Source organism: Etheostoma cragini, chromosome 6, assembly GCF_013103735.1.
Source record: "Etheostoma cragini isolate CJK2018 chromosome 6, CSU_Ecrag_1.0, whole genome shotgun sequence".
Classification (NCBI taxonomy): domain Eukaryota; kingdom Metazoa; phylum Chordata; class Actinopteri; order Perciformes; family Percidae; genus Etheostoma; species Etheostoma cragini.
Genome location: NC_048412.1, coordinates 3,180,511 through 3,193,674, shown reverse-complemented (window position 1 = coordinate 3,193,674; position 13,164 = coordinate 3,180,511). Strand labels below are relative to the sequence as shown.

At 39.3% G+C, this 13,164-nt stretch overlaps 1 protein-coding gene across 2 annotated transcripts in view; it reads right to left on the bottom strand.

Moving 5' to 3' along the window:
• The window catches only part of oxr1a (oxidation resistance 1a), a 189,276-nt gene extending 180,535 nt beyond the window's left edge, over window positions 1-8,741 (bottom strand). For both annotated transcript variants that reach the window (XM_034874031.1, XM_034874035.1), the window contains exon 1: window positions 8,585-8,741. The gene's annotated coding sequence lies outside the window, so the exon portion shown is untranslated. The remainder of the gene's footprint in view (window positions 1-8,584) is intronic.
• Window positions 8,742-13,164: the final 4,423 nt, after the last annotated feature.

Here is a 13,164-nt window from a genome sequence, read left to right as displayed (position 1 = left end):
AACTATTCTTTCATTGATTCCTCATTAAGAAAATGTGGCTCTGCAAAAGTATTTAAAAGGTCTGAATTTTAGTCATAAAAATCTTACAAAAAGGCACCCAGATAGCTCAGTGGGTAGAGTGGGTGCCCATATATGGGGGTTTACTCCTCGACGCAGCCGGCCCGGGTTCGAATCCAGCCTGCGGCCCTTTGCTGCATGTCACTCCCCCTCTCTCTCCCCTTTCACATCTTCAGCTGTCCTGTCCATTAAAGGCCTAAAGAAAATGCCCCAAAAAAAATCTTACAAAACAAAATCTTAAATCAACACTGACCTACTATCTTTTTCAGAGCTTTTAAGCAATGATCCAAGGGTAACACTGGTTACGGGATAGAATGGTGTTAGGCTGGGATAACAACATACACCTGAGGCTGTTCTGACAGTCCGATCAGTTGTGACACCCTGACCATTACTATAATTCAGCCCAACAATGGTGTCTCCCACCTTCAATAAGTTCCATTTAACGCTGTAAGCTACAGTATAGTAAACAGAATCCTAGAAAGTTCCCTCTCAGAACATCTTCCTCAATCGACTTCAACTTTCAAGCCGTGTGAAATGCCATCGTCTGTGCATAACTTAAAAATAGGTTATACTGTAGCTCTATTAGGACGCACATGCAATGAAAGTGTCGAAAAAATGAACCACTTAGAGAGATATTGACACGAGGGCCTAGCAACAAAGCCATTTCTCACACCAAGGGAACGATTCTCTTCTTTTGCTTTCTTGTACAATATAACATCATTCCAGTAGAGAAGTACACAGCCCCATGAGATTACATTATGCCAAGAATCTCTCTTTCACAGTGCGCTGTTTTTACTCAAAATAACCCTCTGCTTTCCTAGGTTGATCTATTTCTGTCTGTGAGTGTTCCGGGGGATTCAATGTGCACATGATGATGACAACGGTGGGAGAAAAAAAGCTCAGCTTTCCAGCAGAGTAGCTCATGGCAAGGTATGTACGGGAGCTAGAACACTGTCAGTTTGAGTTAAAGACATGTTCACAGGCGGGTTGGGGGCCGCTCTCTGCTGAGTCACTTCACTGTGTGATATTGGGCTGACAGAGACAAATGCCCGTGGAGTTATCAGTCAAAAACGACCCCCCCCCCCCGCTTTGATTCAATTAGCTTTCAAGCAGTGTCCCAAAGTAGAACCAAAGGCAATGTTCGCTCAGCTTAAGTGATGGGTCCAAATCAGATTTCAGTTTGCTGACAGCATCGCCTTCTTCCCATCAAGTTTTGTGACGCGGGTTTCGTGATGTATGTCATCTGGCTGTCACATCACTCCAGTCGCAAAGGGGGGAAATGTACTCAGAACATGCCCTTAATTTACCCCGACGGCTATCGCCAATAATAAGTTCGGTCATTAAAGTTAAATTAGCAAATGTATGAGAATGCGGCCGGTGCAGAGGTGAAAAACAGCAGAGCAGTGGACAGATTTATCACTCGCCAACCAGAAAGGAAACAGATTTCATTGCTTTATGAAACACCAACATCCAAAGAGTGCGTCCACCATAGTCTCTGATTTGGGTTACACGGCCGGCCCTATGATGCATCCTGGGCCAAGTAGACTGGGAGGAGACAGAACAGAGTAGATTGTTGCTATGCTTCCAGAAAAGGATGGAAGGAGACACGGGGTGGCGGGTCACTCGGCTGTGTCCCTGTGGCTAAGCAAGACAAATCCTCTGTAATCCTCCAACCGGTCCCATTGCGCTGTTTACTGTATGTAGGCAAAGCTTTTATGGGCCCACACCAAGCCTGCTCCGCTACCATGTAAGCTACATCCTACAACTGCTACAGCCGTCCTCCACTACTGTTCACCTGCTTCTTTTTTTTCAAAGAGGCCTGCTGAGGATGTTTATTCTCTGTAAATCTCTTCTGAGATCATTAGACAGCGGGATAACAAGGAGGGAGTCACACAAAAGAGATTAAATAATCACAAAGAGATGGTAAGAAAACAAATCATTCCTCAGTGTATTTACACAAATCAAAGGGGGGGCTTGAGGGGGCTGCTTTATGGCCTGCAGTCTGGCTGCGTGATGCGTTTTCTTTTGCTACAAAGTAAAATCATTGTGGAGAACTGCAGCTTCCAGATCAACACTCCTATGTAAACATGAGTTATTGTTTTAAGCAAAGCACACCGCTCATAAGTGGCAAAAAGCATCGTTCTGTCTGGAAACCTCTGGCACATCTTTGTAAACAATTTCACAAGCCGGTGTGGGGCCATAAAGCAAAATAATGGAAGAATGTGTTTCTTGGAAGCTTTAAAATTCATTTCAAGCTGGATTCCTGGAATCACATTACAACAGAAGGCAACCAATCACTGTGTCACTGCCCTTGTCATTATCCAATTACTTTCTTGTGGATTCAAGACCGTCCCCTTTGCTCTCTCGATTTGTCTCTCTCCCTTTATCTTTTGTCCTGCTACACCACACGTCTCTATCATTCTAAACGCCAATAATTTCCAAAACTAATATAAAACTGAGTACATTTCTTCATCTAGCAGTTTAATTGCTGGCACCAAGGCTGAATTGTAATGCTTATGCAGCTGCTTGCCAAGACCGGAGTGCATTCATTTCACTACATTCAAAATGAATACCAATAAGTTTTAAACAGATGGGATCATTTCAGGTAGCGGTGCATTGATCACTCAAATGATCCCTCCAAAGAAAGTTTAAAATCAACAACTATTTCAATAACCAATTAAATGATTTGAGTGAGTTTTTCGAGCAACATTTCTCTGGTTGCAACATTTCCAGTGTGTGAAAAAGATTCACACTTGATTATCTTCAGGTTGGGAACTGTTAGAGGGAACACTTCACCTTGAACTCTGGGACATTTGAATCGATTGATGCTAATTGTTTTGATGTTTTCTAGACCACAAACACTGGATTTTATTCACTGAAATACCTAATAGCAGTTCTAATTTCAGGTCTATGTGAAATGCATAGACTGTCTCCTTAAAAGTGATGCAAGGAATTCAAAATATTCCATAAATGCCGTGGTCCCTCATTTCAACATATTTAATGAACCAAGTGATGTTTTTATATTTTCATAGTGTACTTTTTTGGCCTGTGAAATAGCACTCTAGGAGCCTGAGCAGCTCCAAGCTTCTTGTGCAGCCTGAACAAAGTGCTTAACAGAGTCAAAACTTTGGCCCATGATCAGTGGGAAGTTCATTTTGGTTGCAGACAAACTCTCTTTTCTGGCGATTTATTATGTAAGATCAACATTCTCATGTGGCACAACAAGGCATGATTCAGCCTCAAATGCTTATTCATTCTTTTTCATAGCAACAGCTTCTATAAATTTCAGGAGGGTTTAAACATAGATTAGAAGCAGCCAGGCAGATTTAGCGCTCCGTCTCCACCAGTGATGGTGGCTCCCTCTGGTCTGTTTGATTGAAGAGCTCTTATAGAGCCATTGGACCACATGTATTACAATTACATACAGTACCAATTCCTTAGGCTACATTCCCACTTGTTGTTGTTTTTAGACATGAAAAAGTTGACTAAGGCGCTTTTTGTAGTGAAAAAGCAGCCGAGAGCGTGTCTTGCTATAACAACCACTACTACTACAGTATTTTAGCTAGAGAACTATTTGGAGAGGTGGTTACCTTGGGTAAAACAAAGCGGTGGAGCGAGCTAGAGAAAGAACAAAGAGAGAGGTGCTGATAACGTTACATAAAACAAAGTGAATTCCCTGTACAGGGAGTAACTCTCTGTGCTTGACTCCCTTTTTTTCTTGTCAGTGGTTGGCTGTCAAAAAGTCACTTGACGTAAGGCTTTTTTTTTTTCAAAAAGGGGAATTTTTTTTCTCCCTCAGTTCCAAAATGTAACAAGTGTACGTTTTTTTTTCTTTTTTCCTGGGAGCCACTGTACTTCCAGGCACCTGTTGCGTTGCAGCCGTGAAGCACAGAGAGCGGCGCTCTATACTCTGGCTTTATTTTACCTTAAAAAAACGCCCGCTATTACTTCTACTACTATTGCTATTACTTACTATTACTGTGAATCACCATTGAGTCAAAATAAACTGTTCCCATTATCTGTGAAATAAGCATCTGACTCATTTGAACTCCACCCCACAAAGAATCGGAATCGATCATCGATAAGAACCAAAACAAAGGAAGAACAGGAATTGGAATTAGAATTGTTAAAATCAAAATGATGCCCAACCCAGTTTTCAGGATACCTTCTGCCTGGCATCAAGGCACACCTGATGTTAATAATTCAGTCTGTATTCACAGTCTCAGCTCTACCTGTAAGCCAGCCGTGTGTGTGTGTGTGTGTGTGTGTGTGTGTGTGTGTGTGTGTGTGTGTGTGCGCGTTAATGAGGTTGCAGAGATAGATGCAGCTGAGAAAACACCACATGACTTCTAAGCCTTCCCCAGATGAATCGGAGAGTTACTGAATCACGTCGAGGCCACCTCGAAAAACCATTCAAGCCTCATCGTTTACAGCGTTGGCACGAAAACAAAGCATCAAAAGCACAGTCTGATTTAAATTTTTACTTGAAATATATTTTAATAGAACTAATTCAATGTGTTTCTTTTTTAAATACCACGGATTTAATCACATCTACTAAGTGAATATGGTTTAGTTTCATCAGCATGAATCTCACTGCAGTAATCAATTGGTAACAGCAAGCTCTCAGTCACGATAACAGGGTGAGGATTAATCAAAACCAGCAGGACCATGCATAATTTGATCATGAGAGTCATTTTTCAAGGGTGCTCGGGCGTGTGTGCGCACGTGTGTGTGTGTGTGTGTCTATGTCAATGGCAGATTTTTGTAGGTGACGGTTCTTGTTTTCTCCAACATGAACAGGTTCTCAACAAGTGGATTTTTATATCATAACGCTGTTTCCTCTATGTTGATTTTGTAGTGGCAGCCCGCCATGGCGAAATTTCTGCAGCCACGGTATCAGAAATAGGGCAGACGCACAATGTAGTTGCGGTTGCCTTTTAAATGATCATAATGCACCCCCGTTGGCTAAACAAGGCACCATGAATTTGCGCAAACATGTACGCCCACTTTCTTGAGCCAAGTGGTGTGTCAGCTGTATGGATTTTGAGCTATCCACGTGTATGTCTATGCTGTATTCAGCGGACGTAAACATACACGCCACTTCCCGTGGTGCTGCGAGAAGAAAATGCGGAACTCAAAGGAAACGTGACACACAGGACACAATCCCCGGTCTTCTTGGTGAAAGTCCAATGTTGTTTTACCCATCCACTACCCCGACCCACCTCCCTACGCGGATTACGCCCTTTCATACTACTCGCTGAGGCGTAAATTGACACGTACTGTAATCGCAAGGTAAAGTAAGTCAATGGAGGCCAAACGACGTTTATATACACACTAAAAAAGCGAGTATGCGTCTTTATAACACGCCAATAATGGCCTACGAATTGGCGTGTCATACATGCACCATTTCATGATATCAGTTTGGTTGGCTGCCGCTCACATTGCAGTTTAACAATAAGTAGAACTATTCACAGGTTTTTGGGCCCTTCCAGTTTAACTCCACATACGGTTGTGTGTCGCTTTCTTCCGAGTCGACAGTTTAACAAACAGCTCCACCAAAAACGTCACTGTGGTGGGTCCGTTCTGATTGGACAACGTTCAACTTGTCAGTTCTGTCAGCTTATCGCGATGATATCAAACATCTGGAAACATTACAATGGTAAGGGAGTCAGTGTAATATAATATAAATTGGAAATAGTCTATAGATGTAGTCATTTGGGTTTTGGTTTCCCTATCAAGATTTTCTTTTAACATTAATTTTTGTAGACCTGTTGTAGATGTTAAGCGCCCTTAAGTTCCTTAAAAAAATACAGTTCAGTCACAACTGAAAACATGCCATATTGTGTATGAATAGAGGTGAATAAATATATTTCTTTGTGTTGCAGCAAAGTGTCAGTTCCCGGGGCGCCACCATAAAGTAAGGAAGGGGGGGTTGTTGGTCAGTCAGACCTGCCCACACTGCTAAAAAAAATCCTAAAAGGAAACACTAAATAAGATTTGCCCAAAAATCCATTTGATGACTAAAGTATAGTAAGGGAAATTGCTCAGCATGTCAAAGTAAAAATGTGGAATGTAATAGAGCTGAAACCCTTAGTCGTCTAATTGATTTGTTAATTTATAGAAAATTAATCAGCACCAACAATAAATGTAGTAGTTTTTCAAGCAAAGTGCTATATTACCTAGTTCCAGCTTCTCAATGCTAAATATGTGCTTCTTTACTTGATTTTGTATATTAGTATAGAGCTGGGCAATATATCGATATTATACCGATATCGTGATAAATATCGTCTTAGATTTTGGATATCGTAACATTGTAATATGGCAAGTGTGGTCTTTTCCTGGTTTTAAAGGCTACATTACAGTAAAGTGATGTCATTTTCTGAACTTACCAGACTGTTACAACTGTTCTATTATTTGCCTTTACCCACTTAGACGTTACATCCACTTTACTGATGATAATTTATTACAAATTTTCTTGTGTAAGTTTTTAGTTAAAGCAACAATAGTCAACTCTACAATATCATTAAAGCATCAATATTGAGGTATTTTAAAAAATATTGTGATAGTTGATTTTTTCCATATCGCCCTGCCCTACAATAGTATACTAAATATATTTGGCTTTTGGACTATTAGTTGGACAAAACAGGCTTTCTAAACCTTAAGCAGAAAAATGACATTTTTTTCACCTCTTCCCAATATATATATATATATATATATATATATATATATATATATATATATATATATATATATATATATATATATATATATATATATATATATATATATATATATATATATATATATATATATATATATATATATATTTTATCAGACAAAACAATTGATTGAGATAATACTTTGCAGATTAATTGTCATTGAACAGTTACAGCTCTAATTGAAGTAGCTAGATTTTTGAGAAAATGTTAGCATGGATTCAAAATTAACAAACTTATGTGGACCGTGTAAAATGACACATGCCATCGTGATATCAAATATTATGGGACACATTTTTGGCTCACTGACGCTAATTCAATTTACTCCTTTAGGTATTGAAATTTAGTCTTGAATGATGAGACATTTTTCAATACTCTATACTTCAAAAGTCATTCGCTACCTATAAAAGTACTGAATTTGGTACTAGGGTACTGCGATTATGGGAAAAAAAATCTAATTGTGATTTGTCTCCCAGATATTGTGATTATATATATATATTTTTTTGCTACATATTGCACAGTATTTTAGGGCTGGGCAGTATATTGATGTTATATTGATATCAATATATGAGGCTAGATATTGTCTTAAATTTGGGATATTGTATTATCCTGCTATTACACAAGTGTCTTTTCCTGGTTTTAAAGGCTGCATTACAGTAGAGGGACGTAGTTTTATGAACACACCAGACTGTTCTATTATTTGCCTTTAACCACATAGTTATTATATCAACCTAACTGATGATTATTTATAAAAAATCTCATTGTGCACATATTTTGTGAAAGCACCTACTATCAACAACTACAACATCGCCACAATAACGATATTGAGGTATTTGGTCAAAAATATCAGGATATTTGATTTTCTCCATATCGCCTAATTATACAGTATTGCCATGGAAAATATCATGATATACAATGCTGAATCAACCCTCCACTCCCAGTATCCAGCCCTACTACACACTGCATCAGCAAAGCCCAGAGTGTCTCTGGACAGTAACACAGCTCCTCACCTGAACATGCTGACTCCGCTCTGGACTGATATGTTTTATTAGGATGTATAATGAGAGATTAAGGAGCCTGGACAATATCCCGGCCCTGGAGACAGCTCAATCTACACCTTATGGGGCTGTACCTTGTGTTATGCAATGTTGTAATAGGCTTAGCTACATGCTACTCTGCTGGGGGTGGGTTGGGGTAACTCTGATGACTCACTTCATTAAGTCTCCCTTCCTTAGAGCTTTCTAGTTGCTGATGAGTGAACTTTCCACACGCCCACATTAACACTGACCTCACATGGCATTTACAGTAGAGTAAAGAAAGTAAAACATTCACTCACGATACTATTTTATTGTAGACATGAGTTTATAATGGCCTTATTACAGTTGTTTCTCTCTCTTTCTATTATATTTATTTAACAACAGGGAGTCCCCTCTCTACTTTTGCTGGGGTATATTCTAGAAAAGAGAAGTGGCTCGTACACGTTACTAATGGGATGCAAAAGATGAAATGGTAAATACGCTATCTCTTGGTAGTAGTTTAAAAAACAACGGTTCGTTTAGGAACAATTAGCTAGCTTACACCGACCCTTCACCTAAATTTCACCTGCACTGCCTAAAAGCATCCCAAAAATAACTGTTTTTAACCCTATTTTTAACGGGCTCCTGAGCTGCACGCGCTGCATGGAAACACAACACTTTGCCAACATTAAATCTTTATGAGGAAACGACTTATCCGGCCATATCAAAACTGTGAGCCGGCTAAGTCGTTTCGGGGAAAAAATAACAACAGCGTCCTTGCACACCACTACTTACTTTCAGAGGGATGTGACGCGGGAAACTGCTTCAGATAGTCGCACACACACTGGGACACACGGTGTTTTAGAGGTGTTTCTTCGTCAGGCGCGCGGCATCGCGGGAATGTACACACCGGCAGACATGCCGAGTCATTTGACCTTCTCCCAATAGTAACTACCATCGGCGAAACGTAGGATAGGGGAGGAGCGGACCATACCAAGCGGGCATCCCAGCCAGGCAAGGGGGGGTGGAGGGAGGGAGGGAGCGCTATCATCCGGCGATGGACTGCAGGAATGTGAATGATACAGTAGATGATGCAGTGAAGGATGGAAATAATTGTGGAACTAGGTGGAAATAGAGTGAAATACTGTAACAGAGTGTTGCAATATGTATTAGCAATTTAGTTCCTCTTTCTTCAGAAACTAATTTACCTGCACAGTGGTTTCAACCTCCACCTGCTGTTTTTTTCAATTAAAGGTACTGTTGTATATAATGCTGAAAAATAAACCTATTTGACCTATCTCTATAAAATAGATGTCTATAAATAAATAAATGTCCCAGGTGCAATAATGTATATACACAAGTAGTCCTTAAAACATTGTTTTTTTCTGTTATAATAACATACTAACATAATGCAATAACATACTATGAAAATCTCAGATCAAATAATAATAATGTTTCCAGTGCACTTTTTCAATCCAACTTTATTTATCTTACATTGTAATTCTTTACAGAGCTGACTCTACTAGCATTGCACATATATCCCAATGCACCTGTACGACCCTGTACCGGTGCAACTGGCAAAACACTATTCTATTCTACTAGGAAGCCTCTTGAGATACATGATCTCTTCCACACAAGGGTCCAGGTCAAAATGGCTGTGTAGAGTAAACATATAGCCACATTAAAAATGCACAACGTTAACGACAGGCATAGAGCTTGAATATTTAAAACAGTTATATTCATCAACAACTTTACATAAAAAAGGTGTTTGAATTCTGTTATGAGGGCAGTATTTCTATTGTAAATGCTTCTAGGGGCTTCACAAAAGTCCACTAGTGACTCTGTGAAGATTATTCATTTTGTTTTATGATATGGTCTCATTATGGTTTGTATACAGGTAGTTTACTAAGAACTTATTTCAAAATAAAAAGGTATATATGAATCGTCCTCCCTAATTGAAGAGATTTCTATCACATAGGAATTACAGTGATGAGCTTGACTGTCAAAATGCACAATAGAGAGCAGTGGTGGACAGTTAACAGGAGAAAAGCATATATATATATATATATATATATATATATATATATATATATATATATATATATATATATATATATATATATATATATGTATATGTATACAGGATGGCACCATAATCCAGAACAGAAAACATGAGGTGGTAAACCAAAGCCGCTGAGTCACCAGGTGTTATGGGAGCGTAGAAGTACTATTATTTACAATGTTTACAATCCGTTTACAGCTGAACATTAAACTCACTGTATTTATACTTTTGATTGTAGTTATTGCCTGTGTGTGACATTTGTCACCCCCTACTGCATGACTCTAGTTTACCAGTAAACATTAAACCCTGTTATGTAATAAAGAATGCTTCACAGGTAACAGCATAAGCGTGAGTCCATTCAGGACTATTACAGAAATGAATGACATTCTTTGTGGTAAAAAGTTAAGTACATTATATCTAAAGTACACCATCTAGATTCATTGTGCAACCATGGTGGGTACAATAACAGTTTTAACTAAATCACTGACAGTGTAAGTTCCTGTAGTAATTTATTGTGACAGTGGCTATAAAACATAGCCACTGTCACTCATTGGATCTACAGATATGTCATAAAGTACATTTTGGACGGAATACTAATTAAATATCATAGCAAAAGGTGATGAATTAACAAGAAAAAGTGATCCTCAAGCTTTAATATCAATCCACTTAGTCTGTTTATATGTAAGAGTCACTCAGACACATATACCAAATGACAGAATATCCAAGACTTTATTAACCATATCTGGATCAAAGGTAACATCCTTGAACCTAGCACCATGCAGCAAATAGTTTTACTCAGTAAAGTGATAACTGTATAAGTCTGAAGAATTAAAAAACACATTTGAACTTGTGTCCTTGTGAGAACACAGCCTCATATAAACCACGCGCTTCCTTTGCAAGGGATTTCTCTCATACACTGTAAAGTTGTTATTGTGGGTGTAAAGGAGAAAATGAGAAAACGGAGCTCTGTGATGGGGATGTACACTCGTGTCGGCCATGTTGGGCAAATAAGGCCCAAGGCAAAATCCAGACCGGTGTCTTGTGCCTTCCTCTAGGCCACACTGACAACACCAGCACTTTGTGCCCAGTGAGTTGGAAACTATATTTCTCAGGTATAAATGAAGACTTGTTACTGTATTGATTGATGGTGCACTTTGACAGCGAGGGGCTAAAATCGATGAGCGCCACATGGCATCTGAAGACAGCAGGCTGAAGACCGATGCCTGTGATGCTTACCCTCCTGAACACCCCACAGCTCACTCATAAATAAAAGAAGGAGACCGTGCATTTCCTGTGAAACAGCTTGCTTTGAGGAAGGGCCTCTGCATACCTTATTTTTGCCCCAAATCGTCCATAAAACAGACAAATCCCCATTAAGATATTAGATATTCTTCACTCCACAAATGCACAATATTGTCCTGTTTTTCATGGACCATAATCCAGTCATGGGAAATTAGTTACAGAGACACTTCATTGCAGCAATAACATTTAGTGTGTGTGTATGTGTGATTATTCTCACACCCATCATAAAACTGTTAACAGTCTTGCACAAATTAATTTGACTTGAGAGTTACTGAGAGTCAGTAAGTATGAATTTCTCATCTGAGCGAGTCTGAGTGAAATTACTGGGGAGGCATAGCCTGTACGGTTAAATAAATCTCAATTGAATAGTTCAAATGAAAACCCATTATGCGTTGGGCCTCTTGGGGGGATACGGTAGACCCACATCTTCATCTCTATCAATTGGACAGTATCTAAATCTGGCATTTGTGATTGCAACATGGTAAAAAAGCAAAGATATTTTTTAAAAACTGCTCACATTGGGGTGGAAGAGAGTTATAATACAACTTTTTTTCTGCCACATGGCATTGTTTTGTCATCCCACTTCGCGACAGTCATACAACAGTGTGTTATGTCTCGTCAAGATTAAATTAAGTCATTCATGTCTAGTTCTTCTGTGCACTACCAGTTTTATTTTGCATTCACTTTCCTTCTCATTTCAGACCCTGACTTCCTCCCTACGTCTGAATTTCCCACCACAGTGATTGTCTACCCCGCCCCTGATTGGTTTCGCCTGTTTCCCCCTACCTCATGTATAAATTGTCCCCGTCTCCCTTTGTCTTTTGCCTGTTTGTCTTGTTCTGTCCATGTGATTTTGTCGTCAAATGTTCTTGCCAGATCTCCCAGTAACCAGGTATTGTTTATGGTTTTTTGGTTTGCGTGCAGCAACTCTACCAACACACAGAGCTGACCACCATAGTAAAACTGCCATTAAACTGTGGTAAAGACCATTATTGAGATGCATATTCCGAATGTGCTGTATACATGTCCAAAGAAAACCTCTAAGACCCGGACTTAACCAGAGTTTCCCACCTGGCATCAGAAAATGCTATATACGTAAAAAAAGGCCTTATTCTGAATAAACAACCAGAACATGCTGTGTACATGACAGGTATCAAATTCAGAATATTGTCATATTCAGATTTATTGTACAGCATTTGGTGTCTATGTAAACGTGCTCAATGTTCCAAGATGGTTATTGCTACAGCTAGCCTTGTAGCCTTGTAATTTTGATATCCTATGTTAATTATATCTAGACGGTGTCACATCACCCCTGTACTCCGGTAAGAACAGAATCTACGCACCTTCAAGAGCACTTACGCACAATTGAGAGCTGACATGTTTGCGCGAAATAAGTCAACACATTGTCACTGCCATCTGGTAAAATACGGACGCTTGGTCAGGTGCCTTTTTCGTGTGTTATATAACGCTAAAGGAGACCTTTAGCGTTATATAACACGCGCTTGGTTGTCTCCTTTAGCGTCATGTAACACGCGCTTGGTTGTCTCCTTTATTTTCATTACTTCACACACAATTACATTTTTTTTGTTTTAATAAATATGCACTACATTTACAGTCCCTATGTAATGTTTTTCAGGCCTCACCTTGAGCGTCCCAATGGAAGCCAGTCCCTATAATTTGAGAAAGCCTGTTTAATTTGTCAGTAGTTTAAAAGTTAAAAGCATTCTTTCCTAAATCGCGTGACAAGTCTTCTTTATTTATTTTTTAACAATTAATTTTAATTAGTTTTTGGGCCATTTTAGGCCCTTTATTTATATAGGACAGCCATGTTCTTTCTAACACACTGCATAATGCACGGCAAGCTGCTATTATGGCACGCCCTCATACACCCTCCTGCTTCTGAATGGTTAGTAGTCCTTACCTTTGTACTGAGTATGTGTGACTCCCAACAAAGATGGAACAGAAGTGAGATGCCTCACTCGGTAAAACAGAGAGATCAACATAGAGGTTG